We start from the raw sequence: 12,761 nt of genomic DNA on the forward strand, positions 1-12,761 counted from the left end.
ATTTGAAAGTGAACAATGCATACTAGTTAACTTTCTAGATTTTCTATTTTTATCTTTTCAGTTTACAGATAATCCATTCATTCACTGATGGCAGATGTTAAAGACTATCATTCAGTTATTCTTTGCATTTTCAAAAGAATGTTCACAACTCTTCACAGGTAATTTTCAATAAAAATACATCTCTTCTAACAGTGAATAGAGTAGTCATGAATGAATAGAGAAAAGGTGATCCACTGCTAGAGAGACTATGAAAATAAGGAATGTTTGTCCATCCTCTTTAAAAGAAAGTTAGATATTTTTATATTCAAAAGAGGTATCTACACCATTGGCATCTGAATAAATCCATATAAAATGCTATAATAAAAACTGACAGTGGAATAAAAAATAAACAAAAAAATAACTGGGCTATAAGGAATACTAATGCAACATATAGTTAGCAGTCATTTTGAAAGAGCCCTCTGCATATAGCAATAGTTAATTACATGCCCAGATACTTCTTATTCCAAAAAGATATTTTAGATTAATAGTATTTTGTACAGTGCACAGTAGATCTAGGTAACAGTAAATGTAAGGAAGATCCATAGAATTCCTTCCTTGGTGTACTACACAAATAATGACATATACTAATGGTTACATATACCTTAATTTTTCTGTACTGCAGCTATTATGTGCAAAATGATGATGATGGAAATCCTCACTTCAGAGAGGAACTTCTGATACATTAATTAATGTCTATGATGCACTTATATTTGTGTTTATAAGGAAATTAACAGTACTGTCTTCTGAGCTGAACAGAAGATAATAAACAACAAAGGAAAGCAAACAATGAATGAGGATAAAAAAATCCCATTGAAAAACTGTGATACTTAGCATAATCTTATCAAAGCTCTCCTCATGTATGTTTTTGACGGCTGCTTTGTTTTGAAGTTTGTTTGTTTGATTTGCTAGATGTATTAGGGGCAAAGGAAGCTGAGCATAGAAGGGCATGATATTTTCTTTATAGTTTGATTAAGTAATTGATGAATCAGATGAAATCTGATTCTCAAAATCAGAATTACTTTCTCTAGCCCTCCAAACTCTGAGCCCTCACATAAGATTTGCCAGTCCTTTGTCAGAGAGACTTAAGGCTGAAACCAGAAGGTGTTTCATATTTTGAGGGTTTCTATCAGTATATGATCCAGCAACACTTGCTGAATGCATAAATACAGTCAATAGATAATAGGGCAGTCTTGTCATTAGTTTGCGCAATTATTAAAATGTATTTCATTTAGTGTCCAGCAGAATAATATCTTTTAAATACAGCCTTCACTTAGATAAATGTGGTATAGTAATATGTGCTCTGCAGATAATGCAAACATCAGGCCAAAATCCGTCATTGCAAGCCTGGAAGATCAATTTACAGAAGCCTGTGTACTATGCACTATTGCTGTAAAATCCCCTTTTCTATTTGTTTGTGGAATTTTTTGTTTGTGGACTCAGAAAGACAGTTTTTTTAAAAATTTAGTTAATACAATTATCAATGGTTAACAAACAGCTTAATAAGATTTAAAAGTATAATTTAGACACAGATCTCTACATATTTTTTTTTTTAAATTGGGAGTGAATCTCTAAAAAAACCCTATAGAAATGTGAAAGAAGAAAGCCTTTAACAGAATTATTTTTCAGAAAAAGACATAAATACCTGAAGAAATTAAAGTTTTTGAGATTTTCAATCTCATTAACTCAATTAATTATTGTTGCCAGATACATGCTTTTCATGAGTAACCTGTTTTTTCTACATGTAATCCAAACTTAGAAAATTACTGAAATGGCTTACTTGTCTGCAAAATAGGTAGCACTGTCTCATCAGTCCAATTCCAAAATCCTCTGTTCTACAAGTCATTTGTTTTCTGGCACTGGATACCAACTTCTGTATGCTGCTTTGTATTTCAGTTCCCACTCCAATGAAAAGATGTGTTGTGACTAACAGCTACTTTTCTCAAAGAGAGTGCTCCACAGGACAATAAAGGAATAAAAATGAAGAAAGGTAGGAAAATATACCTCCAAATCCTTCCCAAATACTGCTTTTGAACACATGTTAAATAACATTTTCAAAAGTACTTAATAGGAGTTTTGCATTTGGCTTCCTTGGGAGTAAAATTAGTTCAGCTTCAAGTATTTTTGAAAAATTACCAGGGCAAATTTACAGGACAGATACTGTATGGCAATGGACAAACAATTAAGTGATTTGGTTTTTTTTACTTAAAAAAAAAATAAATAAATAAAAGCTTTTGGTACAGGAGCTTTCTTGAGCAGAAGCAGCAGCAGCAAGAAGCTGTTCAATATTTGACATTCACTTTGGGTTTATCAGTATGCCTCTACCACATTGCTGTACATAGTGACACAGTAGAGACATCCAGTATGATTTTGTTTGAATAAACAAAGAACCTGAGAAAAGTGAAGATAAAATTTTGTGAAACTTGATGGAAAATTTAAGGAAAGTTAAGATTCGGACTCAATTTTGTTTGTTGCATTTACGAAACAATGATTTTCTAACCAATAATTGTAAATGTTAAAGCTAATTAGTATTGCAGAAAAGTATAGTAATAAGGTAATACACAGCTATTATTTGAGTGACACTGAAAAAAATAGTTTAAGCTTCCTTTAAGTGGACAGTTTTGCAATACCATTCAGTACCTACTTCACAGATACAGCAAGTACATTACAACATCTCATTTTTTGAAAAATGCTTTGATCACCTTTTACAGTAAAGGATTAAAAAGAAATTCTCAGCATAAAAAAAAAAGATCTCTGAAGTAAGGAGGCTAAAAAGTGAATTAAAAGAAATGTTATTAAGGCAGCAAAAGTGAAACTTTTCATACTTTAATCAAAGAGGAAAAGTATGAAAGAATGTTGGCCAGAACTCAACTAAATTGCTAGCAATCTTTCAACTCTTAGTGAAGCAGAGAAAAATAATGCACTTAACCTAAAAAACTGATCATGTTGGGTTCTCATATCAGAGAACCCAACTTGCTTAAGGGGAAAATTATTTCTTCACCTCATTTAACTAAGGTGAATAATTCTTCATCCAAATAATGATTTATTTAGAGACAAGTCTTAAAATTACTTCAATGTATGCTCTTTCTAGAGTGATGTAAAAATAGGGCCATGCATGGAATAGCGGGATGACATTTATTTTCCAGTTAAAAGAGGATGAATTTTTTTTTTCATAACATTAACTAATAAGGGTTTTTTTTCATTACTTTAGTTATAGACTTACTATTAAATTCCTTGCATTTTGCAATTAGCATTTTATGCAAAGGTGGGAATAATTTATGGGTCTGTATTTATGAAAGAAAGCTGAGATTCTAGCTTTATTTTGTCACAGCAATAACGAAAACACTACAGTCTATGTTCCATGGTACTATGCCTCTATAAATGGCTCTTATAATCAGAAACAGTCTTCACAAGCAAAAGCCACATTAATAAAAGTATGGTTTTATAAAGCATGGAAGAAGTCACAGATGTCTGTCGGAAACATAACTGAGTTTTCTTTAAAGACTCCAAGATGAGTTAAGAATGGAGCTCTCTAAACCTTAATGTTTTTGTTTTATATACAATCCCCAAATACTTTTCCAAAAACTAGGATTACTAACTTGATACAGCTTTGGTTATGGCTGGTAGCTCAGTGGCTGCAGAGCAAAGAAAATCTGGAAAACTTTGTTCTTCACTTGAGTTGTCAAGACTTTGGACCCTTGAAAAGAGGAGCAGAGTAAGCTGGGTGCTGGGAGCTCTTGGCCGAAACAAAGAAAGAACCAGCTCTCCACACTGCTTATACAGTCCAAACCCAAGAATTAATTGTTTTTCTCATATTTTTACATATTAATAGTTCATAATTTTTTATGTGCATAAACATTATAAAGTTATCTGCGCATTTTGCTGAGGAAACTGACTACTTTTCTGGACAGAAAGGCAATCCTTTTTTAACTTTATATTGCATGAACATTCCAGGCAGGATATCTGAGAGTCCACATGTGTATATATTGGGATATTTTGTTTCATCATTTTCCCCACAAATCCACTTAATCCCCTAACCTTTAGACACAAGAACAACAGGACACAAACATATGGGTACTGTTAAGTTTTGCTTTATGGGACATCACTGATGGCATCACAACAAAGACAACAACAGACTTATGCTTCTCCTTATCCTGAAACTGAACATAATATTCAGAACCATTAAAAACTTCTCCTACTGATATTCACAAACTTAGCAGATAATTTTCAGTTCTGCATAAGGAGCAAGAAAATTCAGTCCCTGTGGTGAATCATTTAGGTTTTGATCAAATTACACAAAATGGTGAAAAATATTTTTTAAAATATACACAAAAGGTATTAAACAAAGCCAACATTGAATAGTTAGAAGGTTTCCTGTAGAGTCATAATGCATTTCTGAATAACGTTATGATATTAATTTCTTTTTGTAAATTACATGGTATTTACTCTCCAGAGATCCATAGAATACCCCAAATGAGAATTGTGATTATAGATCCTAATACCCTAAACAATTGAGATTTCAGTACCTTGAGGGTTTGAGGTGGGTTTTTACATTTCTTAACTGTATCTACATTCAACATGAAAACCAGATGAGCTTGATTTGGAAACTTTTGTTGATGACAGTTTATCCTTGTTTTTGGCAATTTGTTCCCAAAATTTAAGATTCAATATTTACACTTAGGTTTCAAAATGAATAAGACTTTTAGGATAGTTCCTTTCTTTGCATGACAACAGCAATAGGCATGCTGCGCAAGCGTGTGGACTGCCAGATGGGAAAGTACTCTCTTCCAAGGAGGTAACATATAGAGTGTGCCCTGTGGCACAGGAGCTGAATTCTCTTTGTGACTGCTGCAGAGATCCTATATGATGCTAGACAAATAAGTTGCAAAAATTTTCTGTGAAACAGTACGGTTTCCTATGCAGAGAAAATGATTAGGTAGCTTTGACTAAATCTTCCACTGTCTGAGTGTTATAAAATAGAGAGTAAAAATTCACTTGTTTTATGGGCTTGTAAAAATAAAATAATACTTATTAAGCACTTACTCAAGTATTCACATGGGTTCCTAAATTAGAAATCTGAGCCTTTTGTGGTCAGTGAAGCAAAGCGGGAGATAGGAATTAAATTAAAAGTTCGTCACTCTTCACTGGATACACAGTAAAACATAAATTTTCCTGGATGTAGTATAAAAGTATTCTACAAAATGGAGAATATAATCAACAACTTAGTTTCAAAAGTTACCTAGTGACTGACTCATGTTAGAAGAAAAAGACTATAAAAAAATTGTTAAATGGTTATAGAAACAGAGTAAAACATCTTTTTCTTCCATGGAGATGTGAGGTTTTATTCATTAATAGACAAAAACTACTTTTGTTACATCTTCTGTAGAATGAGTGACAGGAAGAATGTGTTTCCAGACTAACTAAAAGCAATTGCAGTGATTATTAAGACAATAGCAGCAACAATTGTCTGATCACTGGCTGTTGGGCTGTGGAGCTCAACAGTAACAGCTCTCACCTTGAGAAGAAGGGCAAACACAGAGGAACTCAGGATGGTCCTTGGATTCTTTTCCTCGCTAGTACTGATGCGCTTGGAAATTATCACATACTTTGGTGCTTTTTAAATAACTTTCAAGTAATTTTCAGAATCATATTTATTCCTTTTAGACTAGTCTATTCTCAAAGCATCTTGTGTCTCTTCTGCACAACTCCACTACTCTACTCAGTTACTTATTTGAAACTTTGCAACCCAAGAAGCTGAGGCTGTTACCAGTGAGTGCAATTCTGAGGGGCAGGTACAAACTCAGCAATATCATTTCATGGCCCCTGCACTCAGTGCATTGGACTATAAGACTCTGAAAATCCCCACAGGAAAAAGTACAAAGGTAAACCCTATTTTAAATACTGTTTAAAGTCTTGTATGTTTAGCAGGGACATAGCAACCAGTAAAATAAAAAAGCCAACTTTTGAGCTTTTAATGGATTATATATTAATATAAACAACATTCCCTGCCCATGATAGAAAACCTTTATTTATGACTTTGATGTAATTATGAATCAAAATTACCATAGTTGTTTCACGTTCTTTCTTTTCGAGTGATGGGGAAATCAGGATGGTAAATTTTTAAGATAAACAGTTTTCTGTTATGAGTAGTGTTCATTCCTACGTTAAATCATAGAAATGTCCAAAGACTGCCTTTCAGATCATTGCAATTCTGCCTAGACTGTGTCCTTAGTCAAAACATGTACCACATCTGAAATAGTTTATTAAAGCAATACAATTGTAAATTAAGCTGAGAGGAATCAAACTTGCTTATTTTGTATTAATTACTTCAAGTTTAAAGTTGATATTTTATATAGCAATAACAATAAAACTTTGAAGAAAAAATAAAATCAGGTGGTTTTGCAGTATGTTTCAGTAACCATTAATGCTGGGATTATTTTTTGTTGAAAATAACATTTGTAGTTCTTCACAACTCAACTGAACTTCTCAATAAGGGGAAGTAGGAGTGGACAAGAACAAAATAATAATCTTTCTTTAAACATGTCTTCAGATGTTCTTAAAACATTAAAACATTATAAAACTTGAAAAGTATGCATCTAATAGAATTCTGTATCTTTATGTTTTGTTTTTGTATGCTTCCCAGATGTCGTGATTATGAAAGAAAAAAAATGAATGTGTAGCTTTAAGATTTAGCAGACAATGCCTAGGGAAAAAAAATAAAGAAAAATTATTATTATTGCCATACAACACTAATATATGTCTCTCTTTCTGGCTATAGCTGCAGTACCAAATATAAGTAAGGGAAACAATGTGAATTCTTTCTAAAACCCAGTACAAGTCTAAAACGTCTCCAAGCACAAAGAAGCATAACAAAAACTGTAAGCATGTACAAAATTCCCTTCTCAGGAAAAACACGTGGAGTAGGACTCTTTAGCTTAGTCCTTTCAAACTGATCAAAGCAACATTACTAAGAATCCCCAAAGGCGGAATTACAATATGTGACAGTCTTCAAACATGCCTGCCTGTCCTTTGACTTAAATCTAAAAGCTGCTTCCCTTTCTAAGGAAATAAGGAAAGTTTTAACCATGTGGCCTTTTGAAATTGTACCAAAAAGCCAAAAGAACATTTTATATAGGAATGTGCAAAGGTATACGTGAATTGTTACAAGTTACCACTTTCTTCAGAGATTTCTTTCATTGAACTTTTTATTCTATTTTTTTTTTTCCTTCTGAGATGAAAATGACAGGTTTTTGGAGGGACTGCAAAATATTTGTGTCTCTGCTTCGCTCCGTTCTGACAAAGTGAAATAGCAACTCAATCTTCATGTTGAAAGTGCCTGATATTCATTATCAGAAGTTTAGAGTATGATATAATCTCTCATGGGAAACTCTGGGAATTTAGTAACCTATTAAATGTCTTAATAAAGGCGACTACTGAAGGTGTTATTTTTATTCCAAAGTAAATAATCCAATTTCATTCCATTACATCTTTTGCAACTGTATGCCTTTAAGAGTTATATACTATTCATTGACTGAGATAATATACCTCTATAATCTCCCTATAACATTGTTTTGCTCAGGTTTACATCAAGGACTGTTCTGAAAGTGACTGTATAGCCAATTTTTAGGTAAAAATGCCCACAAAAAGCTGGTAGCATCTGAAACAGGAGGACTTCTGTATATCAAAAACCTTGTTTAATGATCGGCAAAGGTGAATCTATTTTGAAAATAATAATTGGGAGAATTATTTTTAAATTTTGTTTACCTGTCTACTTATTTTCTTTACAATTCATACAATGAAGAGTAAAGTGATTTAATGGTCTAATATGCTTGCAACAGAAACTTCCTAAATTTAATTTTAAGCCTTCTTATAAATCTTAGGGGATTGAAAATTTAGACTCAATTGACCATTAGTTGTGTACAAACCATTCTTTTTGTCCTCATGTAGCATGGGCAATTGTATCTGATTCAGGTATTTCTGGTTTATATATTTTTGGCAGCCAGGACCCGTGCTTCCCTGACCTAGCAGGCAGTAATATTTTGAGTTCAGCATGCCTTCTCCATGGTCTCTTGAGTCCATCACTGAGCAGGGCTGAGGGCCTCTACAGACACTGAATGAAAAGAAGAGTTGGATGTCAAAAGAGCAACACCCATGCCACGAGTAGCCTCATGTGTTTTACTACTCATGTAGTAACAGAAGGGTGAAGTTCTGATGAGGAAAGATCTTTATTACTGAGGCCAAATATTTGTCCTACATGATTTACTCTCCCATGACAAGGACTTGCAACAGCATAAAAAAGGTGGAGTGCAGCGTTGTTCCTATGCAAAGGCTCAAATTGCTCTGGGAAAGGTTGGTACATACACAGTGAATATTCTTACATATTCTGTTTTCCAAAGGTATGTCACACAGACATTGCAGTTTTCCAAGTGGCAGATTTCTTACTATGACCAGCTGTTGTAGTGAAGACATCATGAACTTGTTGCTACTTATTAGTCTAGTATATCACTTTCTGGAAAATTAATATGAGAACGTAACCAGGACCTACTTGTCTTTCATTTTCCCTGCATTCTAGACTAATGTAGTAACCTCTCAAAAATATTTTGAAAACAGGCTTGCAAGTGCTTAGAACAAATTTGGAGCTCTTCAGAAGGAAGAGGCTATTATAATGTTACTCCTTCTCTGTAGTACTGCAGAAGGCACCTGCAGGAAATATCTTCACAGCTATTTGATAAAACTCTGTAAATACTTGTAACCAGGAACGACTGCTGGCAGTCGTGCTTTGTTGGTTGTTTACTGTGTGAACTTAGACAAACAGACCAATGTTTCTGAAACTCATTCTGTCTGTAAAACAGAGATAATACTCTCAGAAGTGTTTTCTGAGAATTGATGAGCTATTATTTATGCACTGATCCTTTTAAAGCAAAAACAATCCATGCACTGTTTTTACACCTCTGCTTACTTAAAGAAAAGAAATACATCAAATAACAGATACTCATTGACTTTCATGGCCATAAGGGAACATTATGATAATCAAGTCTGGAGCTCAGTAGACACAGAGTACTGACTCCCATGCAATAGTTAAAGTAATGAGTTCTCAGTTTGGAGCTGTTGTGCAACATTCATAAGGTTATTCAGTCTTCATTCCAAAACTGAAAATTATGGAAAATTAAATCTATCACATCTCTGCAGAAGGTCTTCCAATAGTTACTTATATTCAGTGTTAAAAATGTGCTTCATTTCTACTTGGGCTTTGTTTAGTTGCTGCTCTAGCCACTGTATCTCATTACATCTTTCATTCCGTATAAGAAAGGGGTTTGCTATCATTCGTAACTTCTCCTTTGCAAGAACCATCAAACTAGGATGAGAAAACTTTGTCCATACTTCCATAACATCAAAAAAATCAGATAATTAAGTAAAATTGTTAATTTGTCCAGTACATTTTGAAAAATGGCAACATGATCCGGTTTGCAAAATCTATACAGGTTTAGTTTTAAACACTAGTTTTGGTTTTGTTCCCCCTCCGTCCTTCACTGATGGATGTGTATACTCAGGCTAAAATAACAGCATGGGAATTTGCTCCCTTGCTGTCTGTCTTAAACATCAGGTTTCAACCTCTTCTTAAATAGGATCACTGAAAGGTTTCCAATTATCACTCACATTTCGCGTTATCAGCTCACATTGTGATATTGTGCTGTAACAGAAAACATTCTGTCAGTCTCCACTGTGCTTCACATAAACTCAGCTGTGATTTTATGATACATGCAATATGATAACAAAATAGCTCATACTTCCATTTAAAAATTATCATTTCTCTTTCTGTTAAATAATATCACTTCTGATAATCTCTGTGCAATCCAAACTGATTGCTTAGAATAACTGCTACAAATGTTAAGTAGCTGTCATATTAATGTATCAGAGCCCATGGTGAATATCTAAATTTTAGGAATATAGCAGAAGTTCAATCCATCTTCATATAAAGATTAATTTTATTCAAAGAGCCCATTTAATTCCCTTGTATATACACAATATAATTGTTCAGCCTTGTTAATCTAAGCCCATTTAGGAAAAAATAAAAAGCATATACTTTAGACAGAACGGAGAGCAAAGCAAGGTAGAAAAAAAAAGCAGCCATGATAGATCCTTGTTTTCAGCAGCTTTTAATAAATTCTCTTGGGAAGCTGACTGAGTTTCATTGAAGGAAATGAATCAATGGTCCTTCATAAGAAGAAAATCAATTAGAAAGTCATTACCTGAAAATTAGCACTCAAAAAACAAAATTCCATTTTAAAGCCAATTAGACTATATGTCAGTACTGAGTTAAATTGCACTTGCATTGATGTAGGCAAAAAGATGAACATCCTGCATCCCTAAGACACGTAGAGATTGAAAAATTAAAGAATATGTTTATAGACACCATTGAATTTTTTTTTCAAGGTATCTTGAGCAGCAGATGACTATGCTGAGCTTCCTAACAGCTTTACATTGTGTATTTCAAGTACTGATGTTCTCATAGGAAATACAGCCCTTGAGGAAACCTTACTTTTGCTCACTGGCATATCAACACATCAGAAAAATTCTGCTTTAAATATTGAATATTGAAGGCATTTAAGTACCCCAATAACCTCTTTCTCCCAACAGCTCACCATGGTCCTGGCATGATTTGTCTTGTGCTACACTAGAAAGGTAAATAGTGCTAAGTGTTGAGAAGGAGAAGCAGACAGCATGGCTCAGAAAAGTTAAAATCTCCTGCTGGGCTGCAGCTGGACAGTCAGATCAACTTGTCTTCCTGTCTGCAGAGACCAGGCTAATCTGTCGTGCTTGGGTCTGAAGTGCAGAAAGAGTGTGAGCTCTCCCTCACAGTTCTGATCTGAGTAACAAGAGGCAACAGAAAATGCTCCCTAAAGGTGTGATGCTGCAGCTTATGCTACTAAAAAAGCAGTGTTGTGGTAGCACTCACACTGTGGCTTCTCAAAGAAGGGGACACTCCCACTACATCTAACATCAGAGCTTTAATCTTAAACACAGAAAATTACAATAGAAGAAACAAGACACCAAAAGACAAATTCATTACAGAATGTTAAACACATCCTAAACACATACTTAACGCCGTTCACACACTTAAGTTGAATTATGTTAAATAGCTAAAATCTAAGTACCCTCATGAAATGAGATGCTTTTCTCAGTTGGGGTTGAAAAAATCAACTTCAAGAGCTTTACATAGGTGTTCAATTGAACTGCCTAGCAGCAGACTTGCTAGAATAACCAAGATATCTCCATCAATCCAGCAGATGTCCCACAATGTGCAGGAGATCTGACATAAACCAACAGCCGAGAGCGAGGCAGGATACCTGAGGTGTTTCAAAGTGTGGTGGGTACCTAAATTCAGGAAATGGAGTTGCACTTTAGATGCCTAGAGCACATCCATCTGTGTATGAGATTAATCCTGTCCTAAGGCTATCTACTTATTTTCTACCACAATAAAGTCTTTCAGAGAATAAGTTTAGATAAAGGTCTACCCAAGTGTTAATATTTCTGTCTCTGGATTCTGTGACAGCAGAAAACAAATGCTTGGGAACAAAACCAGCAAAATCCAATCAGATTACATGTATGCTGGGGCTCGTTTTATCTGGATTGACAAATTAATTACCATGTTTAGACTTAATAATTGAGTCAAATATGTGTCTCATAACACTCTGCATTCCATCCAGGATTGCTAAATCTAACAGAGAGACTATAATTTTGAAGTGTTAAGCTTGATCTATGGAGTGCTGCCACGAACAGAAAAATAGGAAAAATACGTGTCAAAAATGAATACAAATAACACAGAATGAGATGGTATGATATTTTTTAAAGAAAAGACTGTTATTCAAATACTATGTTTATGACATCCAGAACCACCACATACCATGCTCTTATGGTCCCTCATTTAGTCTATAGCTAATAAAACCTATTTTTTAAACACAGAATATCTTCATATTACTTTTTTCATGATAATAGATGATTAGATCAAAATATACCTACACAAATTAGGTGTCAGATTAAGACAGCATATAAATGGCCAGTATTAAAGAATATATATGAAAAATTTCTGAATGCTCATTTATATTTTACAACTGTAGCTCTGCTTCTTTGGTTCTACTTCCAAATAACCCCACTGCGTCTCAGTAGAATACCTAGATATCTGAGTCACTGCCTTTGTTTAGGAAGGTGGTTTGCTCACCCACGAGAGATGCTCCTAAAAGAAAGGATTTTAGAAATTTTCTCAAAACTAATACTGAGTTCCTTATCTTTTGCTGCAACAGGTCAATCAGTAAGTTAGCTCTGCTTTCTTTGCACATCATCTGCAAATGAGAATACTGAGGGCTGACTTCTCCGGTATTTGTTGTGTTAAGGGAAAAACAACAACTAAATGATGAGACTATATAAAAAGTTGACTCTAATCACAGCTATGCAATGCTGTATTCCTGAAAGCAGCATTAAACCCTTAGGGCTGTGCTGGCAAATTGCTGTGTGGAGCTGTAATCACGCACTTGTCTTTAATTGCTGTGTCTTGACATAATGTTTGAAATATCTGAGTGAGTAACCTGACCCATTCTAGGCTCAAGTGAGATGCTGGATTTCTATTCAGAGGGAATTTCATCAATTCAGGCATCTACATTTTATACACTATTTATATTTATACCTAAATATTGAATTTAAAAGAAACATCTTTTCTCATACTGCAA

The 12,761-nt window shown here is 34.2% G+C and overlaps 1 protein-coding gene across 1 annotated transcript in view; it reads right to left on the reverse strand.

The window, feature by feature from the left end:
* The window catches only part of CNTNAP2 (contactin associated protein 2), a 1,069,322-nt gene that overhangs the window by 599,520 nt on the left and 457,041 nt on the right, over nt 1–12,761 (reverse strand). The gene's annotated exons all lie outside the window — the stretch shown is intronic.

This window comes from Cuculus canorus, chromosome 2 (assembly GCF_017976375.1).
Source record: "Cuculus canorus isolate bCucCan1 chromosome 2, bCucCan1.pri, whole genome shotgun sequence".
Taxonomy (NCBI): Eukaryota; Metazoa; Chordata; class Aves; order Cuculiformes; family Cuculidae; genus Cuculus; species Cuculus canorus.